Source organism: Canis lupus, chromosome 18 (assembly GCF_003254725.2).
Source record: "Canis lupus dingo isolate Sandy chromosome 18, ASM325472v2, whole genome shotgun sequence".
NCBI lineage: Eukaryota > Metazoa > Chordata > Mammalia > Carnivora > Canidae > Canis > Canis lupus.
The window spans coordinates 11,319,547-11,332,207 of record NC_064260.1 but is presented as its reverse complement, the minus strand read 5'-3'; the positions used below and the strand labels follow the sequence as shown (position 1 = coordinate 11,332,207).

Here is a 12,661-nt window from a genome sequence, read left to right as displayed (position 1 = left end):
AGAAGAAATGCTTCTGTAGGTGACATGGTGATTGTTCTTTGAACTTCAATTTCCACTGGCCAACTTTCCATTGGAAACCAGAGCAGAGATTCCCATTACTGTAATCCACAGGGGTTAGGTGCCTGGGACACAGAGCAATGGGGAGAAAAGTGGAACACCAATACTGAGCAGGAAGTAGAAGATTTCCCAGAATCCAGTCATTGTGTCCCTCAGCATCCTTGCTTGTTCTTTGCCTGGTGGAGAAATCTCTGCCCCCAAAGCAGGGGACTCTCAGGATCCTACCTGAAAGTCTGCCTTCTTCTTGGTCTCCAGATGAATATTTGAGGCTGATTTTCTAACAACCTTCCCTGAATGGTAGCAGAGCACATTTTCAGGAAATAGAAATGACAAGCATCTTTGTTGAATAGAATTTTTTTGTGTGCTATTCTGCTTGAGATAATTTCATTCCTGCCTCTGTATCTAGACAAAAGAGACATAAAGAAAACCCAAAATGGAAAAGGCATTTATATAATTTGATGAAAGGACTGTAGATAAAATATTATTTCTTTCATCCTCAATTTACATGTTTGTAACACTTTCTGTTGAATACACACTTTTTCTTAAAAATATTTCTCATTTGTTAGATTAGTAACCCCATTTTTAAAATTTAAATTCAATTTGCCAACATATAGTATAACACTCAATGCTCATCCCATCAAGTGCCTGCCTTAGTGCCCATCATTCAGTTACCCCATCTCCTCATTCACCTCCCCTTCCCCAACCCTTTGTTTGTTTCCCAGAGTTAGGAGTCTCTCATGGTTTGTTTCCCACTCTAACTTTTACCCACTCAGTTTCCCTCCTTTCCCTTATAATCCCTTTCACTATTTCTTATATTCCATGTATCAGTGAAACCATATAATTGATGATTGTCTTCCAACGTTAGACACATTTCTAAACATCAGATTTCACACGTTGTATCTAAGTGCTCAATAATATGTAAGTTTTTAAATATTAAAAAAAAAAGTTTTTAAATATTAAATAACATGTGAATTCTTTTTAAAAATACATTTAAAAATAAAATTCCAAGCCATACAGGTTTTCTATGAGAAAATAAGGTTTTCTATGAGAAAAGAACCTATAAGAAAACCTATAAGAAAACCTATAAGAAAATAGGTTTTCTATGAGAAAATAAGCATATGGAAGTGACATAGTAAAAGATCTCCTGATCCCAATGTTTAGGAGTGACCTCTTCAACTTGCGACCTTTCCTCTACCCAAGACTGTGTCCCTGAACCCACTCTGGGCCTGGAAAATAAAGAGCCCCAATACAAACAATCAGCATGGATTTCCAAGTGTACCCAGAAATTTTTAGATTTGTGATTTTTAGAAGGTGACTCTGAGGTTACAGACATGACATTTTACATAGTACTAACATGTGTGATCAGTTGGCAATGGATGATACAACTATGAAAACAATGGTTTTTATATGTTCTTAGACTTTACTCAGCATTAACTTCAAAATGTAACGTTGCTTCCATTACTCAAAACCATTGTGTCAGGTGTCCCGGCGTTTCATTGCATTTGTATCTTTGGGGTAAATCCCCAACAGTGCAATTGCTGGGTCGTAGGGCAGGTATATTTTTAACTGTTTGAGGAACCTCCACACAGTTTTCCAGAGTGGCTGCACCAGTTCACATTCCCACCAACAGTGTATGAGCTCATTCATTTGGGGAATATAAATAATAGTGAAAGGGAATATAAGGGAAGGGAGAAGAAATGTGTGGGAAATATCAGAAAGGGAGACAGAACGTAAAGACTGCTAACTCGGGAAACGAACTAGGGGTGGTAGTAGGGGAGGAGGGCGGGGGGTGGGAGTGAATGGGTGATGGGCACTGGGGGTTATTCTGTATGTTAGTAAATTGAACACCAATAAAAATAAATTAAAAAAAAAACCATTGTGTCTCACTCACCTTAGGAGTGAAATAAATGAGTTGAGCCCAAACCATCAGGATATTTCAAGTATCCATCTATAACAAAATCCCCTACCCACGAGGTAATGTGAGTCCCTCTCTAATAGTCAAAATATCAATCTCAGTTAAACAGACAATAGATCTGCTATTGTCAGTGCTGTCAGAATCAGTGCTGTACATTCTAAATAAATGCTTTTAGTGTTTTCATGACTTAGCTGTTTAAACAACCATTTAATTAGCAAACATTTCCTGAGGACAGGAGGGCTGTGTGTACCCAAGGTATCTTTGGGGAAGCTCACCTTATGCACAGGGAGAAAGGCAGGGGAAGGAAATGACTCCAAATCTGGACTTGTTTTTCCCTCCATATATGGGTTGTTTGCTCCATGCACAAGGTCAGTGTCCTATCAGGAGGTAACTCAAAGGCACTATGGAACCATGTTAAAAACTAAGATTTACATTGACTTGGGATGACTTCTCATGACAATGTCTTCATATTTAGCTAATTTCTCTCTAACCAAACGGTAATAGGTTACCAGGTCTCAGATCACTGCCCTGTGGAGTCAGGCACTGAGAGGAAAGGGTTCAGTTGCATAGGTAATGGGGAGGATAAATGAAGGAACATTCTCAGAACAGAACAAAGGTAAATTTCTGCCCCTCCCCTACAACCTCTTCCTGCACATACTGGAGGTCTTAGCCTTGACCCAGGCCTTCAGTAGAGGGTTGAAGTGTTGGTTGGGCTCTTGTACAGACATGCCTATCTTAAATACAAATCTCTCACCACAAAAGCAGAGGCTCAGAGAGATAAATGGGGAGTTAGTGAATCTGAGGGACCAATTTCCTTCAGATCATGTAGACTTTCCTTACAGTAATCATTTTCACCAATGCAATTTGCATTTTACATAAAATTTGAATTTTCAAATGAAAATGCATTTAATTCAATTAGACTTTCTCACAGAGCTTTTTCTTTTCCCCACATACTGCCACAGAGGTATTCCTAGAGAATCAGTAATATGGCTCTTCTTTTCTTTTTCCTTCATTCTTTTTTCTTTCTCAAGAAGTTGACTAATTTTATAAGAAGTTAGTAAGTATAGTGATATCTTATTGATACAATTTTGGTTTGATACAGAAATCAGTCACACAACTGTGGCAGTTAAACCACCTCATTTTACAGAGCAGAGAACAGAGGTCCAGGGAATATAGACCAAATCATATGGAGTAGCATTCAAGCAGAAGCAGAAGGTGGAGGTCCCCAGGTCTCACCCAGGGCTGATGCATCAACCTCCCTGAGGATCATGTCCCCTCACAGGAGTTGAGCCCCAGACATGCCAGTGCACGAAGGTGCTGAGAAGTTAGCCCTCAGCTTCCTGAGCCTCTACTCCCTGACTCTCCACTGCAAGTAACTAGTAGGGGGCAGGGCAGCAACATAGAAACTGGAATCAGGAGGTGACTCCCAGTCTGAGCCTTCAAACATTTTGTGGTAAATCTCCAGAGTCTTTCACTCTTGAAATGATTTGCATCATATTTCATTCCCACATTCTTCACGCAGGTGGTCAGATTCTTCCATCACCAGTCTGTCACAGCTCTGTTCAGTAGAAATAAATACAAATCACAAATGGAGACAAACATTTTCATACTGCTGCATTTTTAAAAGACTAAAGAAACAAATGAAATTCTAGCATTGCTTTTATTTACTGTGAGATATCCAAAATAGTATTTCAACATCTAATCAGTATAGATATTACTAAGAAAATATTTCATCATTTTTTATAGTCTCCAGAACATGGTTTGTATGGTACACAAGTAGCCATCTCAGCTTGGACTAGTGCGCTAGCTACATTTCAAGTGGTCAGTACCCACCTGTGACTAGTGGCTACTACATCGAGCAGCACGGATTCTACTCCAAATGCTTCAGAAACATTGCCCCTGACAATCTTTAGAAAAGTCCCCCCAGGCTGGACAGCTTCCTGGGTCTGAGCCAACCTGAGTACCAGGGGCTCCTTAGCCTCCAGGGTTATATAGAGTGGACCCAAGAAGGGGGCACCTGCCAGATGCTGGGGTCCTAAGGCCTAACCCCAAGGTAACTCCAGGGACCCAGAGTCAGGGGAAGGTGCCAGGTATGGAGGGCCCTAGGATATGGAGACCTTTTTGCACAGGGGCCAGGGCAGCAGGAGTGGCTGTGCGCTTCCCAGGCAGCGCAGTAGTACACGCCCTCATCACTCTTCTCCAGTTTCTGCAACAACAGGTTACAGCTGTAACTGTTCCTGCCTTTCTTGGCGTTGACTTTGTCTGCTTTCACGAATATATCCCTCTGCACATACGACCTGGACATGTCTAGGTAGAGGAGCCTCTTGGGGGCTGTATCCTCCTTGTGGAAGTACCAGTGGATGTAGCTCACCGAGGTATCCACTGTGCACGGCAGGGTGGCCAAGGTGCCCAAGCGCCCCACGACCACAGGAGTCTGCTCCAGCTTGAGCCCCGCTGCACCACCTGAAAGAGGGAGAGAGGGATAGCAGTGAGACAGGGATGGCCAGGAGACTCAGGGCATCCCCCACACCCTGCATTGTGGAGGGAGTCAGGACTTACCGGGAAACAGGAGGACACACAGGACAGCAAGGGAACTCAGCATGGTTCAGGTTCCTGCCTGGTGGAGAGAAGCCCAGGGGGACCTGGGAGACTACTCCGGTGGATGGCAGAGGGCAGGTTAGATCTGAGCCTCAGCTTCCCTGAGGCACCTGCAGGTACTAGAGAAGCTGGAGAGTGGGAGGTGCCAGAGGGCAGGGACAGGTCTGACCACAGTGGGGGAGGGAACATCAGTGCTCAGGGTGCTGAAAAACACTGAGCAATGTTGGTGCATGACAGCACCAGTGAGAACAGCAATCCTTGATTGGACATCCACTACATCTGAGCACCACACTAATTGGTTTCTGTTCATTGTTTGATTAAATCTTGAAATTCATCCTGTGGGATGAATGCTACTTCCCTCAATTTAGAAATGGGGAAATTCTGGTTGGTATTTTAAGTACCTTTCCAAGACTGCATGTCTACTGGGTATTGGGTGGGGAGGTTCCCAGGTCTGGCTGGGGACGACTCTCAAGCCTCAATTGGCCACTTGGTACTAACGGGAATGTGTGTGCAGCCTGCTTGGGAGTCAGGACAAGCACAGAGCTCTCTGCTGAAAAGACAGCAGGTTCCTTGAGCTAGCATTGGAGAATTTCTCCCAGAGATCTCACTGGAGGACTTAAATGTCCTAACATAATGTGATAGCTGTGTAGTCTTGGGCAAGCTGTTTCTACTCCTTTTCCTCATATGTCAAAAGGAACCTCATTAGGTTGCATGCAGTGTGAACAGGGAAGGAGAGCAAAGCATATAGTTTGTCCCAGATGCATAGAAAATGCTCAAGAAGTGTTGGGGTTTCATCTTAAACCTGGACTGGTTGCAATAGGTGATGGGGCCTCATAGTGTAGAATTATGAAAAATCAGATGTGTGTGTGTGTGTGTGTGTGTGTGTGTGTGTGTGGCCAAAGGAAGAAGATTGCATTGACCCAGGGGTAGTGCAGACAGGGGCAGAGTGGGGGAGACTGGGAGCTGCAGTTCTAGGGTCAGGTCCTCAGAAATGGTAAAGGCAGGGTGTCAGGAAGGGTCAGCTGAGGACTGCATCTGAAATGAAGCTTTGAGAAGTCAAGGTAGCTTTGACTTCCAACTGAAATGAAGTTTCCTTTTCTCTTATCCCAAGTATAAAAAGATCTCCTTGGTGTAGTTTTGGTAATTAATTAGGCTAATGCTAGCCCACCAGCCTGGAAGGAGAAGACAGTGGGGATGGCCAGGAAGCAGACTCGGGGGACAGGGAGACTTGGGTTCTTCAGTACCCAGTACCAGATCCAGCTCCTGACCTCCTCCTCCTGATAAAAACTGAAAGGCAGATATGCTGAGCTATAGCCAAGATTCAAGGCTCATGTGTCTCCAAATGCAGGCTCTGAGGTTGTGCTGAGCTGATGAACTGGTGACTAGAATACTCTGCTACAATAATGTTCCAGGCTCATTATTCAGGCCCTCAGCAGGTGTCTAGGGCAGCTGTGCTAAAATGTTAAGATGAAACGCTGGGACACCTGCACCCTGATGTTTCTAGCAGCAATGTCCACAATAGCCAAACTGTGGAAGGAGCCTCGGTGTCCATCGAAAAGATGAATGGATAAAGAAGATGTGGTCTATGTATACAATGGAATATTCCTCAGCCATTAGAAATGACAAATACCCACCATTTGCTTCAACATGGATGGAACTGGAGGGTATTATGCTAAGTTAAATAAGTCAATTGGAGAAGGACAAACATTATATGGTCCCATTCATTTGGGGAATAGAAATAATAGTGAAAGGGAATAGAAGGGAAGGGAGAAGAAATGGGTAGGAAATATCAGAAAGGGAGACAGAACATAGAGACTCCTAACTCTGGGAAACGAACTAGGGATGGTGGAAGGGGAGGAAGGTGGGGGGTGGGGGTGAATGGGTGATGGGCACTGAGGGGGGCACTTGACGGGATGAGCACTGGGTGTTATTCTGTATGTTGGCAAATTGAACACCAATAAAAAATAAATTTATTATTAAAAAACAAAAAAAGTAAAAAATAAAATGTTAAGTGGAAAAGAAAGTGACAATGGGGGTGACATCTGCACAGCAGAACGACATGTGGAAAGACTCTCAATATAGAGAGTGAGCAATGTGGTTGAGAATGTGGGTGAACTCTTTTCTTCCTGCTCTCTCCCATTCTAGAGAAAAATCTAATCTAATCTCACCAATTAGATTATCTTACTTTTGGGAAGAAAATCCACAACTTCTTTTTTCTTTTATGAAAATAAATTTTATTTCTCATTGTCAGCCTTCAAAACTCTGTTTCTCTCAATTACTGTTGATATTTGTCTTCAAACATTGCTGACATTAAAGGCTCAACACCTGTTGGCCATGATCAGCCTTAATGTATAAAGAGTCTGCCCCAAACCTTCAACCAAACAAGCTAGCTCCTGGGTGTGTCAATCAAAAAAAGTGAAACAATTTAGTCTGTAGAGTGTGGTGTGCTTTATCCAAAGAAGAACAATCCATGGATTGGGGAGTTCAGGGCCTCACAAGCAGTGGAGCACTCTGCCTCAGGGATTCAGGGCATGAGGGAGTTTTATCCTTAGAAGCAGCCCAGAGGGAACAGGCAGGATGAGCTAGGAGGTCAGGGATTTCCTCACAAGGCTGGCAGGTCAGTCAGGGATTGAAGAGAGAGTATTTGAGTTAGGCTGATTGCTTGAGGGTACATATCTGATCTTATAGATTGTTGGTGTTTGGAGCCTGGCTGGCTGGGATAGTCTGTTTTTGGTCAAGGGCAGCATTTACAGGGACAGGAGAGTTCCCTAAATTTCAGTTTGCTGGCTTGACACCCTAGAGTATAGAAGGTCCATGCTGGGCCTGGAAATGCATTTGAACAGGTGATAATTGCTTTCCTGTCCTCTACTTCTCTTCCTGCTGCAGTGTATCTGTGCTCTTCCTTACATGGCACTAAAAGATCATATTTGTTAAAAATTGCACAATTTTAAAAAGTAATATGAAAAACCTTTTGAACGGGTCACAGATAATAGCCTTATGAGGTGTTAGGGAGATCTGAGCAAGACCCCCCTGGTCTCCAGAAGAGAGAAATCAGGTGGCTCTTGAGGGAGCAGAACTTCCTGTCCTCCCAGGTCATCCTGCTGCTGCCATGAATACAACTGCTCTGATGGCCCCAGACTTCAGCCCCAGGGGAGAGGCAGGTGGGTCAGAGCAGGTGTGGACTCAGGCTGACCCTGTGCAAAGAGCCAGGTGATGAAGCTTGGACATTTTCCTTTAACCTCTGAGAGGCTTGCCTGCTTTCCCCGACCTGAGACAGCTCCCTTCTGACCATGGGAGCGTCTGAGATCTAATCCAGTTTGACTTCTTCACTAGGTCACAGGAAATAAATTGGATGCACATGTGATGTCAACGCTTAGTAAACTGGACAAGCCCAGAAAACTCACAACAGGAAAGCCATTGATATGTTTTGATGAGAGAACTCTCTATAAAATAGTCTCACTTTTATATTCAATTTACATGTTTATAATACTTTGAGTTGAATACACACTTTTTCTTAAAAATATGTTTCATTTGTTAGATTATTAACCCCATTTTAAAAACATATCATAGGTAGTATCCTGGACATTCACACTTCACTACAGAATCACAGAAGTTTAGACACTTAAAAATGAAAATGAAAGCCTCATTCCAGAAACCTCATTTTTTTCCCCAGAAGCCTCATTAATTCTCATCTTTAAAGATGAGAAAACAGCTTCCCAAAGCAGGTGACTCATTCAATATGACAGGACCACGAGCAGCTGAGGCAGGATTCGAGCCCCCATGCCCTCCTCTCCATTGTGCACACCTCTCATTGAGCGGACCTGGCATTTCAAATTCAGTCACTACATGCAGAGCACCCACCACGTGTCAGGGATGGGGCCAGGTCCCTTTTTCAAACATAAATTTCAATTTTGGAATTCTTGAAAATATTAAAATTCTGTGAGACACATTAGTATTCTCAGTCAACAGATGATGACGGGCCACTTGAACATTCCCCACATTGACCTTTTTAAAATAGCTTAACAAATGTGATCATCATTAAATGGGCTTATTAGAAGAAAGTAGGATCAGTTATGTTGGTCTTCATTTGACTCTGCTCAGTAGATATACAGAAATGTGTGTGAGTGTGTGTAAGTGTATACGTGTGCTCACAGAAAATTAATTTGCTAGATAATGTCTTTTTCTCTTCAAGGAAAAAAGGCAGCCTCACATAGGGTTGCCAGATTTAATGGAAAAATAAGTACGAAGTGCTATGCAATATTGGAACACAAACTAAATTATTTGTTATTTGTCTGAAATAATTCAGGGAAATGCAAATCAAATCCACAAGGAGGTATGGTCTCACAGTTGTTAGAATGACTATTATCAGGGCTCCTGGGTGGCTCAGTCGGTTAAGATCTGCCTTCAGCTCAGGTCATGATCACAGGGTCCTGGGATCCAGTCAGGCATCATGTTCCCTGCTCAAGGGGGAGTCTACTTCTCCCTCCGCTCCTGCCTCTGCTTGTGCTCCCTTTCAAATAAACAAATAATTTTTTTAAAAAATGGCTATCATTAAAGAGAACAGTAATCTCAAGTGCCTTCACAGAGGCTGGGAAGTAAGGAAGCGCAGGGACACTGGCTGACTGTCCTGTGCTCAAGAACCCCATGTGCAGGGGACAGGAGGCTGCCCCAGGAGCAGCTCTGAGAGCAGACTATCCCAGGCAACCTCACTATCTTGGAGTCCCAGGAAATCCATACTGGCACATGAGTCTCATGTTTTTGGACTTTTTAAAAAGATTTTATTTATTTATTCATGAGAGACACACAGAGAGAGGCAGAGACATAGGCAGAGAGAGAAACAGGCTCCCTGCGGGGGAGCTGGATGTGGGACTCAATCCTAGGACTCTGAGATTACGCCCTGAGCCAAAGGCTCAGCTGCTAAGTCACCCAAGTGCCCCTCATGTTTTTGGACTTAAGAAAGTATAAAACTGCCATCACACTAGAGTTCAAATATTTTTTCCTTTTTCTTAGAAGATTTCATTTATTTATTTGACAGAGCGATAGAGCCTGAGAGCACGAGCTGTGGGGAATAGCAGGGAAGAGGGAGAAGCAGGCTCCCCACTGAGCAGGGCCCTGGGATCATGACCTAAGCCTAATGCAGATGCTTAGCCAACAGAGCTATGCAGGTGCCCTGGAAAAAGAATTCTCAAAACAAACAAGTAATTAGAGAAATCTCCTCCACCAGAATGCTAGAAAAAAATTTAAAGCTACAGCACAGAATGGAGTGTACTCTTGCTACTAGATTTTATTCATAGGCACAGGGTCCCCTAGAGACAGTGTGGGGAGTGAGAGGGAGAGAGAAAAATCTTAAATTTCATCCTCTGGGCCTATTGTTAGTGGTGATTATGACTCACTGATATTTACGTATTTTTTAAAAATTTATGTTGACAACATTAGGCAGAAAAATGTCAGTGTAAGGGAAAAATGCAAATATATAATTTTTTAAAAGATTTTATTTATTTATTCATGAGAGACAGAGGGGGGGAGCAGAGGGAGAAGCAGATTCCACACAGGGAACCCGACGTGGGACTCGATCCTGGGTCTCCAGGATCACGCCCTAGGCTGAGGCAGCGCTAAACCGCTGAGCCACCCAGGCTGCCCACAAATACACAATTTTTAAAGATTAGTAAAAACTCTGATCTATCATTTGAATTCATGTCTCTAGGTATTACCCCTTTTTAGATACCACCGAAAAAGGGGAAAGCCATATGAATCCAGAGGTGAGTACCCCAGCATCTATATTATGGTATTAAACACCACTTCCTACTCCAAGTCCCAGGGCTCAGCTGAGAAATGATGGCAAAGAGAAATCACACAGTCATAAAGGAACCGACCACCTTCCTGCCCGTCCCCACACGGACCATGTCCCAGGCTAGCACGGGCCTTACCAATGGCAGCTCTTCCTGAGGGAATTATTACCACCCTGAGTGCAGGAGAGGTTAGAGAAAAGTCGAGAATGAGGAAATCACCCCTGTGCACCCCCAAGGAGATCCTGGGTGCAGACAAGGGTCATCAGGGGCTCCCAGCTCCTGCCCTGGCTCTGGTGCTGCTCCTGCTGGCCCCCCCACATCCCTCTCCCCCTGTTTTCCCCCCTCAGGCCCTCTGTCCCCACGGTTGTGTCCACACTCCTCTCTGTCTCACGTCTATTGCCATCCTTCCCTCTGTGTCCTTGTCTCTCCATCTCCCGTTCCAGCTGGGTCTCCTTGTCCTGCTTTATTTCTCTCTCTCTCCCCTCTGGCTCCCCCATCTCCCCCTCCTCCCCTCCCCATCTGTCTCTGTACTCCCGTCTCCCTATGTCTGTCTGTCCATCTCTACTACCTAGTTCCTTTATTTACATCTCTCTTTTCTCCATTACCTTCTATCCCTATCCCTCCACCTCTTTCCCTGCTCACAGCACCTACTGTAAAGTCTATGTTATTCCATCTGAGTCATTTCTCTGGCTTCTGATGACCACATTCTGTTGCTCTCAGCGCTCTCCTCACATGAGCCTCTTGTGTCCATCGTCCCTTTCTTCTCTCTGGTCCTTTTGTCTGGTCTCCTGGGGCCTGTAGGACACCGGCCTGTGGGTCTGTGCTCCCTATGGTGGCGGGATGGGTGCAAGCTCACAATGTACATTTACTCCTTTGGCTTCTCCTGCTGATCGCACCTGCCCCATGGAAGTCTGCTTGGATATTTTCTCCCTCTGCCCCTTCCCCTGCTCTCTCTCTCTAAAATAAATAAATAAATCTTTAAAAAATAAAAGCAGATTAAAACACAAAAGCATAGAGTCAGATGAAATGCAGATATGAACCAGCAGAAAATCTCTTTCTCACTCAGGAGAACCTCAAACAAGTATTAAATTTTGCACACCTCATTATGAGGGTTATTTTATGGAGTTTTTTATATGTCATAGGACTTGTTCTTTTAAAAAACGGAAGTTCATATTTAATTGAGCATTTTGCATAGCTTTTATTGTTCTAATAAGAGTTCTCAGTAGTGATGTGTTTACTTAATTAGAAGTTCAGAGCGGCAGGATAAACAGGAGGAATCCCAACTTAGACATTCTTCTTCAAGCTCCCAGGTCTGAATCCACTGGCTTCCTGCCTCTGACTTGTACTCCCACCTAGTGGTAGTTGGGAGCATTTCCATTTCATTGGGTTCCGGAGCTGATCTGGAACAAACCTGGTCAGGGTGCTCTGCTGGGAAGCTGCTTTGTTCAAGACAAAATGCAAGTGTGTAGTAGGAGAGAAGGAGTGTTCAAAGTGACTTACTTTATTGTATTATATTTTCATTGGCTGAACCTTCAAGTTAGGAAAGAATTATAATTAAAAACTGTTATTGGAATTAAAAACTGTGCCTAGAAAGGAAGATTCAACTCTAAAGCACTGTTGGCTCATGAGGCCAGTGGTTGAAAATTAAACAGAACAGGCGTCTGTGCTTCTGCTGCCCTGGGACTGATGCGGCGCTGGTTGGCCCCTGGTGGAGAAGAGGGCATCTGGGGGCTGCTTGCCTTCTCCTGACTTTCTCCTGCACCTAGTGTGGTGCTGGCACAGAGTACATTTATAGCTGTGGAAGGAATGGATGAAAGGAAGAGAAATAAATCAGAGTCACCAAAAATTAAAATGTTAGCATTTTTCCTTCTAAAGGAATGGCTTGACTTTTAGTATCTTAGAGATTTGGAAAATTAGCACCTTTTGTTAGATACTTTGAAAGATATACAGGTGGTTTGTTTGCAGGTTTGCTTGTATGTCCTGCTTACCTGTTTATTCAGTGGAAGGAAGGAAGAAGCATAATTGAGGCTGTCAGACTATTGAGATGAAAGTGTTTTACATGGTCAGACAGCCGGAAGGAAGGAAGAAGCATAATTGAGGCTGTCAGACTATTGAGATGAAAGTGTTTTACATGGTCAGACAGCCAAAGTGAACCCATTGTGATCCCGAGGAAAAGGTAGTTTGTCACCTCCTGACTCATGGGAAGACTAATTTAAAGTGAAGAATAGCTCAGTTGCATGATATAATCTGTGCCAAGCAAGTCTCAATGAAGGCACTGAAATTTGAATTTGACACCTGCTAA

The 12,661-nt window shown here is 43.7% G+C and overlaps 2 long non-coding RNA genes across 4 annotated transcripts in view; one reads left to right on the top strand and one right to left on the bottom strand.

Moving 5' to 3' along the window:
- The window catches only part of LOC112661408 (uncharacterized), a 75,388-nt gene that overhangs the window by 5,290 nt on the left and 57,437 nt on the right, over positions 1–12,661 (top strand). For 2 of the 3 annotated variants that reach the window (XR_003137661.3, XR_007403517.1), the window contains exon 2: positions 10,275–10,329. The exons of the other annotated variant lie outside the window; for it this stretch is intronic. This is a non-coding gene — a long non-coding RNA (uncharacterized LOC112661408). The remainder of the gene's footprint in view (positions 1–10,274; positions 10,330–12,661) is intronic. 3 annotated transcript variants of the gene reach the window in all.
- Positions 2,860–4,706, bottom strand: LOC125752912 (uncharacterized). The gene is made up of 3 exons (XR_007403516.1): positions 4,532–4,706; positions 4,344–4,435; positions 2,860–3,530 (listed from the first exon to the last, which is right to left on the bottom strand). It is a non-coding gene; the product is annotated as an uncharacterized LOC125752912 (long non-coding RNA).